Below are 9,112 nucleotides of genomic sequence, written 5' to 3'. Positions count from 1 at the left end.
TGGAGATTGGATGAATAGTAGGCGTGGGCGGATCAATTCAAATGTCGATCACATCGATATCGTTTCAGTGTCGAATCGATATGAGATCCATGTTTTTCAGTTCTCTCGTTCCTCTGTAGTTGAAATATATCGTCGATATGGTTATTTTGTTTACAGAGTCTTGCACATGTGAATCAATTTTGCTCAAATAATTATATGTAATTTTGTTGACATTTAACAAATATTGTTTTAAAAACGGCAAAGCATTTGTAAATCATTCAATCATTCAAACTTTAAAAAAGGGTGCCCGAAGTAACAAAATGGCCCTCAGGATATAATCAAATAAAAAAAAACAATTAAGCAAGAAAACGAAAGAGAAAATGTATTTAATAAAAGAAAGCAGTGATTTTACAAGAAGTAAGAGAGTAACCAATTATTAAGGACGAATACCATAAAATTTAACAATTAAAACGGGAAAAGTTAAGAAATACATAATAAAATATGTAATATAATATATAATATTACATATCGTCAAAATATGAGAATAAAGTCAGAATATAACAAGAAAAAATCATTCATTCATTCATTTTCTACCGCTTTTCCTCACGAGGGTCACGAGGGTGCTGGAGCCTATCCCAGCTGTCTTGGACCCTGGACTGGTGGCCAGCCAATCACAGGGAACATATAGACAAACAACCATTCACACTCACATTCATACCTATGGACAATTTGGAGTGGCCAATTAACCTAGCATGTTTTTGGAATGTGGGAGGAAACCGGAGTACCCGGAGAAAACCCACGCATGCACGGGGAGAACATGCAAACTCCACACAGAGATGGCCGAGGGTGGAATTGAACCCTGGTCTCCTTGCTGTCAGGTGTTTGTGCTAACCACTCCACTGCCGTGCAGCCCACAAGAAAAATGTACTACAAAAAAATATTTGTGGCAAAAATAGCAAGTTTTTAAAAAGTTCATACTAATAATATGCTTTGTCAGTGATAAAACAAAACTGTTGGCTTTTTAACATTTTTAACATCTCTCCAGGGGCGACAGATGAAAATTAGCCTGTTGAATGAATGTACACTGTCCCTGTAAAACAAAGCAATGGAAAAACAAACGGTTTCACAAAAAAAAAATGAAACAAAAAATTAAATGATGAAACTTAAATCTCCCATATTGGTAGCTGCCTGATGGATGGCAGAGCACCAGACTGCATTTTAAGGCTGCTTTCTGTTGTTGGTTTCTGTTGTCAGGCTGTCCTCGATGAGGTGGTGAGTGTATACACGAGACTGGCTCATCTAGCTAGGGCCACCAGGAAGGACGTCATTAAAAGCCACAACTTCAAAAGCCACCATTAATCATCATTATCATTCAAAAGTCACTTTAATTGTAGACTGTCACGTATTTGCTCAAAACCGGTATGAAAAAATAAATGATGATGGCTCAGTCCCACAGCAGAGGTGTCTGGCGTTCTCAGCACTAGCGACGAGCACCAGGCCGTCTGCAGCATCTGGAAAGCTGTCTCACAGGCCTCGCTCCAGATCACCAGGTTCCTCTGGGACCTTGACTCCGATACCAGCCCACTAAGGCGAGGAAGGACCTCGCTCCTCCCTTGTCCATGGCCGAAGGCAGACTCGCATGCCTCCACTTTGTCCAGATGAGGCTGGACTGCTTCACGTCCCAACCGACACCGACTTTGCGAAAGTCTATACAAATTCGAAGAGATCCCATCCTACTTCATTATGATGACCAACTGTGATGGAGTGGTGCAGTCCTTCAGGCAGCAATCATCTCAGATATCCTTTGGAGAGCACTGAGCTGACTGGACTGCTGCTGAAGTGGTCAAGCACAAGTTCCGCATTTCTGTTGAGGTGCGCAAAGGTTGTGTCCTCCGCATCCTCGCAGTCCAGCTCTAATACCAGCAGGAACGTCACAGGAACCTGAATCCAGGCCTTCCTCCAATCCTTCAGCAAGTGTACATCAGCTTTTTCCTTTCCGGATTGTGAATTTCTTCATCTGGCCCGTCTTCAGGATGGATAATGTTGGAGCTCGGCAGGAGCAGCAGGACCCTGGTGTGTCGGTCGTACCAAGACTACAGAGCCTGCTGGGTTAACGTCTGCGGCTTCTCGATATTTAGATAGCTTCTCCCCCATTTCCGGCACGTATTGCACCACACTGCGATCTCTGGCTGTCTGGCTAGGCACCTCCCAGCTCTTCTTCAGCAGGTCCAATGGGCCCTGAGCTTCCCAGCCATGCAGTATGTCAAATGGGGAGAATCCTGTGGAACTCGAGAGACCTCCCATTAAGCAAAAAGCATAAAAGGCAGCCATCAGTCCCAGTCACGTCTACTGTCAGGTATGGATGTCTGCAGCAGCATCTTCAGCACCTGAATGAATTGCTAAACAAAATGTCTGAGGATGGAATGGAGAGATTTTAATGGGCACAATCCCCACCTGCTGATGAAAGAGCTGCATTAGTCGAGAAGTGAAGTTGTTCCCCTGGTCCATCACAACCTCATCTGGAAACCCCACTCGAGAGATTCCTGACTTGTATGCATGTCTTGGACCATAGATTGTTTCCACAGGAAACAATCACACGCTTGATTGGGCTCCAAAGCTGAGGAATACCACAAGAAGAACAAGCATTCTGCCTCTAAGACTCCATCATATATATATATATATATATATATATATATATATATATATATATACGTATATATATATATATCCTAAGAAGCATAAGAAGAAGGCCAAGAAGACATGACACAAAAAACGGTCAGCCAACTCTGAGGCGGACAAGAAATGAAGAGATGGCAAGGCGGCAGACGGAGATAAAGACAACGACAAGTCTGGAGGGAAATTCCACTTCTGCCGCCAAATATCACGGGTTTGCTCAAAAACTGTATTCACCTGCCTCGGGCATAGCAATAACTAACTTTCTGGTTCTCCTGGCCTCAGGGTGCGCTGTGCAGTGATGGGGTGTTGCTCTCACTTCTTCCCATAGACACAGTTAGTCTTCACTTTTAAAATATAACACCACGGGTTCACTGCAAAGGTCATTCTGGCAGATGTTTTGAAGTTGAAAAAGAAGTTAAGCATTCATCCATTTTCTCTGCCACTTGTCCTCACTAGGGGTCACAGGGGTTTGGAGTCTGTCCCAGCTGACTTCGGGTACACCCCGGACTGGTCCATAATCAGTTCCAGTGTCAAACTATTATGAATTTAATGAATGGAGATTTTAACATCCTTAACTGTCATGCAAGTGTAAATAGAAGTCAAACAGCGATCAATGACATACACATCACATGGGAGAATAAAACAGCCACCCCCTTGATCATTAAACATGGCCTATATACATTATGCTGCATTCAAGGTGTATGCGGATCATTAAATGAGGAAGATGATTTACCTGCTTTATCAGCTTCCTGGCAGCGCCTCATGGGCGTGTGCACGGCTGTGGATTTTCCCTCAGTATGCCACCCATCATGACAAGTTCCGCATTTTCCTACCGTTTGGTGGTTTTAGTGTCATCACATGGCACTCGCCACACCCTGCCAAGGTGAAGAACAAGGGAACAAAAAAGTTATTTATAGCTGATATTTTCAGATTATTTTCAAGCACATGAGCACATTAGCTGTGCATTAGTCTAACTGTGACTGTCACTCACTTTCAGGGATTAATTCTGGTGACATAGTGCATGCATATGACATAAAGTAAAGTGTAGTACAATATTTCATTGTTAATGATGTGACTCTTTTGTGCAATTTACTTTAATTCTGTCAGAACGTCTGCCTAAACAACAATAATAATAATCAGATTAAGTTGAAATGTGTGAAAAACCTTTTAAAGAGCTGCACTGGGGATCTGCTGCCCCTTACTGTTCAAACTATGTCACTACAGTTCATGTAAGGGCTGCACTGGTTTACACACGTGATTAACCCTAAACGTTCTGAGTTAAATTTGCAATAATGATTTTTTGTTGTACATATATGTACATATATATGCGGTAAACACACAAAACAATTAAAATAAGTGATAATATTGTATGGGAAAAATCAGACAATATAATTTCTTTTAAAAACTTTCCTCCCATTCCAAAAAACATGCATGTTCGGTTAATATATATATTAACCGAATATTATATATATATATATATATATGCCATGCCATGTGATTGTGTGTGTGTGTGTGTGTCTCGTATGGAGGGTGGGAGGGAGGGGCTTTCTTAGTATTTGTTTTTCCTTTTATTTGTGGTAATTGTTTTTAATTATGTAAAGCACTTTGTGTTGCATGTCTTTGCAGGAAAAGTGCTATACAAATAAAGTTATGTAAAGTATATGTAAAAAAAACAAAAACAAAAAAAAACAAAAAAAAAAATATATATATATATATACATATACATATATATATAGAGGGAGAGAGAGAGGGAGAGAGATGATAATTATCGGCCCGATATCATAAAAATGTGATATTAATCGACATCGGTATCTGAATTTTTCCCGATTGTGAAAACCGATATTTTTAAAAGTGCATGATTTTGCAGTGATTTCATCATTCACACCAATCCCAATAGAAGGCAGACCTTTGGATCTAATTTGTGTTGCTTATAGGGAGCCTTATGGGGCAGCCTTCCCTATTTATCATGTCCCGTCTGTCTGGTAGCAGTGATTTTGATTTGGGATCATTCCATCAATATATATATGTATATATATCAATATATATTCCCTATAGGAGGAGTTTGCCAAAGTATAAACTGACCAAACCAACATGGGTTCTTTGCACTTTTTCCTACTTTTGGAGGGGTTTCCTGTACTGTAATGTATGTTAAGGCCCTCAACAATGCTAGGAAATGTAGCGCATAATCATAAACATTGTGTTTTCAACAGGGCCTTCATGATGCTACTATTTAGTACCCAGGCCCTCCAAAGCATCCCCGTTAGCAGGGTGCCAAGTGTACCCTCCAACCACCACAAGGAGGCCACCATCCTGTCCTCTGCACTGGATGATGCCAGTGGCTGACAACACAGTGGCTCCAGATGGGTGGAGAAAGAGAGAACATGTTGATGTACATCTGTCATGCATTATTGCGGCGAATGCCAGCATTGCTATCCTGGCTTTAGAAAGTATGTGAGGAGGGGGTCCTCCTTAAATCACTCTGTCCTCCTCCTCTTCTTCAGAAACACACACAAACAAGCCGATGATATCCCATCATTCCTCCTTGCGCCCATAACGTCCTTACTTTGCTGTAACAAGACGCTGATGGGCTTGACCTCCTCTGCAAACAAACGCTCCCCTTCCAATCAGTCCAAGCTGAGGGGGGGGGGGGGGGGGGGGGGGCTATGGCTATTTGACAGGAAGCCAAACCATGCGCCTTGATTACCAACCCCCCCAAAGCCCTCCGTAATGTCCCTTTCTTCGTGATCCTCCTGGCTTCCCATCCAAGCCTCTTGATGGAACAAAGACAACCTTCATAAACAACAAGCCATTAAAATGCTTTGTTGTCATGAAAAAGTCAGCTATGGGAACCACTACACTACCAACGATTTCCATCCTACATCTTCTTTTTCCACTTGTTAAGATGGTAGCTGATGTATTAATTACATATGCTGAGTGATGAATGTTCCATACGTTTTGTCAGACATGTGGTGAACATTGACACTGTAGCACGCTTACATGTGTGGACGTGTGCACCACATGAAATGTGCTCATCTACTCATCAATAACGCACACCATTTGGTGGAAAAAGGCTCATCGTTTTATTAAGTACAGTAATGTCAATGTTATGGCCTCCCAAACTGTAATATTACAAGGGAAAAAATGACAATATAGCTTTTATTTATTATAATTATTATTATGTGCTAATATTTTGATTAAATAAGTCAAAATATTATTGGAATACAGCAGTGTTTTTTAGGATAACACTGCAAGAAATATCATAATATTTCAAGAAAAAAGTGGTACTTTTGAGAACAAAGTTGTTATTGTTATGGTTTAATTCATCTTGAACATAGGAAGAAGCAAATAGTAATAGCAATAGTAATAGCAATAGCAATAGCAATAGCAATAGCAATAGCAATAGTAATAGTAATAGTAATAGTAATAGTAATAGTAATAGTAATAGTAATAGCAATAGCAATAGCAATAGCAATAGCAATAGCAATAGCAATAGCAATAGCAATAGCAATAGCAATAGCAATAGTAATAGCAATAGCAATAGCAATAGTAATAGTAATAGTAATCGCAATAGCAATAGCAATAGCAATAGCAATAGCAATAGCAATAGCAATAGCAATAGCAATAGCAATAGTAATAGTAATAGTAATCGCAATAGCAATAGCAATAGCAATAGCAATAGCAATAGCAATAGCAATAGCAATAGCAATAGCAATAGCAATAGAAATAGCAATAGTAATAGTAATAGTAATAGTAATAGTAATAGTAATAGTAATAGTATGACAAAAATATGCAATGTTACAGAAGTCATATTTTTTATTTATAAAAGTTGTACTCCAGCATAGCCGTGACCCTCGTGAGGATAAGCGGATTGATTTTTAGGATGGAGTTGTATTTATGACCAGAGATGTCAGATAATTATTGGTACTGATAATTATCAGCATGATATAAAATGCGATATCGTTTGATATCAGTATCCGATTTTTTCCTGTTCATGAAAACCGATATAAAAAAAATGCCGTATACAACACATATGTGCTCATTCCACCACAGGAGATATGTCATGTTACACATATCGGTATCGGAAATTGAGCGTTGGACAATTTTAGGCAAAAAAGGTTTTAGGCAAAAAAGCCAATATCGGACATCCCTATTAATTACTATTTTATTTTTATTACACTTCTCTTTTTTATGGGAAAAATTGTACAAGAAAGCCATCAACATTCTTAAAAAAAAGTTGCGTTTTTGTGAGAAAGTTATCATGACAAATGATTATGTTAATGATAATCACATGGTAATGGTTTACTTATTACCATTATTACCATTTTATTCTCATGACCATACTGGCCATTCTTTCCTAAATTGTAATATTAAAGAAAAATACAATGTTACAAGAAAACATCCATTATTGCTTGAGAAAACAAGCAGTATTTTTGTGATAAAGTGGCCTTGTAGTGAGAAAAAAGTCATAAGATTACGAGAGAAGTTGTAATGTTACAAAAATATGTTGGATTCTTCAAATGAAGGCATGATAGTACAAGAAAAAAAATTAATTTGCAAGAATGACCTTATAACATTATAAAACATTTTAAAAGTCAGAAGAATAAAGCCATGTGACACTGTGAAGTCATAATATGGAAATAAAAGTTATATTTTTGATTTTACTCAGAATGGACTCATGGATGATAAAACATCCATAAATGCCCATTTTTGATACTTCTAACCATTTCTAAATGCATCTCACTGTAATTAAATACATTTTTAATTCACTGATGACCGTTAGGAGTATAGAGTATTCTTCCTTGTCTTGTTAACTAATCTTCCTGCATGAAAGTGTTGACTTATGACATTCATAGCTTTAGCACTATTTTAAATAATGTATTAGTTACAATTTAGAGCAGAAAAAAGAAATCCACAGAGGCAGGAATGGCATTCCATCCCACACCGTACAAGAAGATGAGGCATGGGGTATCTAAATAACACGATGTCCCGGCTGTGTCATAACATTCCTCGGACACTTCCTGGATGGTGACAAGGACCCTTGAGTGGGAAATGATGCGGGAACAAGAGCTCCTTTTCTAAGTAAAGGGAGAAAGGGTGACATTGTGGGTCAGCCAAAGGTCCGCCGCGCATGTTGGCACTCATGCTTCCACTCATGCTTCCACTCTTGTCCGCACGCCTTGTGACTCAGCGTCAAGACGATCGAGCGTTAAACTTGTGTTTGTTCAGTCGGATGTTAGTCACTGTGCCCATTCAATTGAAGGCCAAAATGTGGATTTTTTTCGTGTGAATTCCCCATCCTTGCTATGCCTCTGCACTGACCACCCCCACCCCCACACAAATCCTGACAGGATTCCCAAAAACCAACATAGCCAGCTTTGCCCGAAAGAGGCGGTACCACTATGGGAATCTTTTCCTTGTTTTTCTTCTGTGGAGGATTATCTTGACTTTCCCGGGAAGTATGTGACCTACCTCTTTACTGCCAACCACCAGGAAGTCTGATGCCATTATGTGACTGACTGGTCTTCACGATCAGAAATGGAACACTACTTCACTACACTGAAGTCATACAACAGCAACCATAACATACTTATTATTATATATAATATCATATAATGCAATATAATCCATATAATTATAATAATATAATAATAAAAACATATAATTATAATCCAGTTCTAATAATTGGTGAGCATGTCTTTTTAAAAAAACAACAACAATAATTTGCATTGTAGGTCTGCTTCTCCATTTTTTTCTGAATTTTTGGTTTTATTTTATTTCTACACTGTACTGCATGCCAATAGAAAAAGATCACAGCCCCAATATTTAACAATAACAATTTGGCGACCCATACCTATTTGTCCATAGGTATGAATGTGAGTGTGAATGGTTGTTTGTCTATATGTGCCCTGTGATTGGCTGGCCACCAGTCCAGGGTGTACCCCTCCTCCAGCCAAGACATATATGCATATAGACATACATATTGGGATAGGCTCCAGCATGCCCGCGACCCTCATGAAGATAAACGGTAGAAAATGGATGAATGAATGATCGGAGAGTCACAATTACAGCCTGGTTTCATTTCATTTACAATCCATCCATTCATTTTCTATGCCACTTATCCTCACTACGGTCGCTGGAGCCTATCCTAGCTGGATTGGTCGCCAGCCGGTATTTAATTTTCATATTGCAGTATTTAATTCATGTATTTTATGAAATATCTTGGACTTGTTCAACATTTTTATTGTGTTTTTCCATTTGGCTTTTGTATAAAAATGAGAAGAACAATTTGGAGATATAAGTTTTTGATTGGCTAGCCACAATTACAGACTGCTTTCCAATCCGTATCCTCACTACTGACTTGGGGTACATATACATGAATAATGGAATGTGGGAGGAACCCGGAATACCTGGAGAAAACTCACGGACACATGGGGAAACCATGCAAACTCCACACAGA

Source organism: Doryrhamphus excisus, linkage group LG14 (assembly GCF_037039965.1).
Source record: "Doryrhamphus excisus strain RoL-2023G ecotype Guam linkage group LG14, RoL_Dexc_Guam_v1.1, whole genome shotgun sequence".
Lineage (NCBI taxonomy): Eukaryota > Metazoa > Chordata > Actinopteri > Syngnathiformes > Syngnathidae > Doryrhamphus > Doryrhamphus excisus.
The sequence above is the reverse complement of the archived record's forward strand: the minus strand, read 5'-3'. Positions refer to the sequence as shown.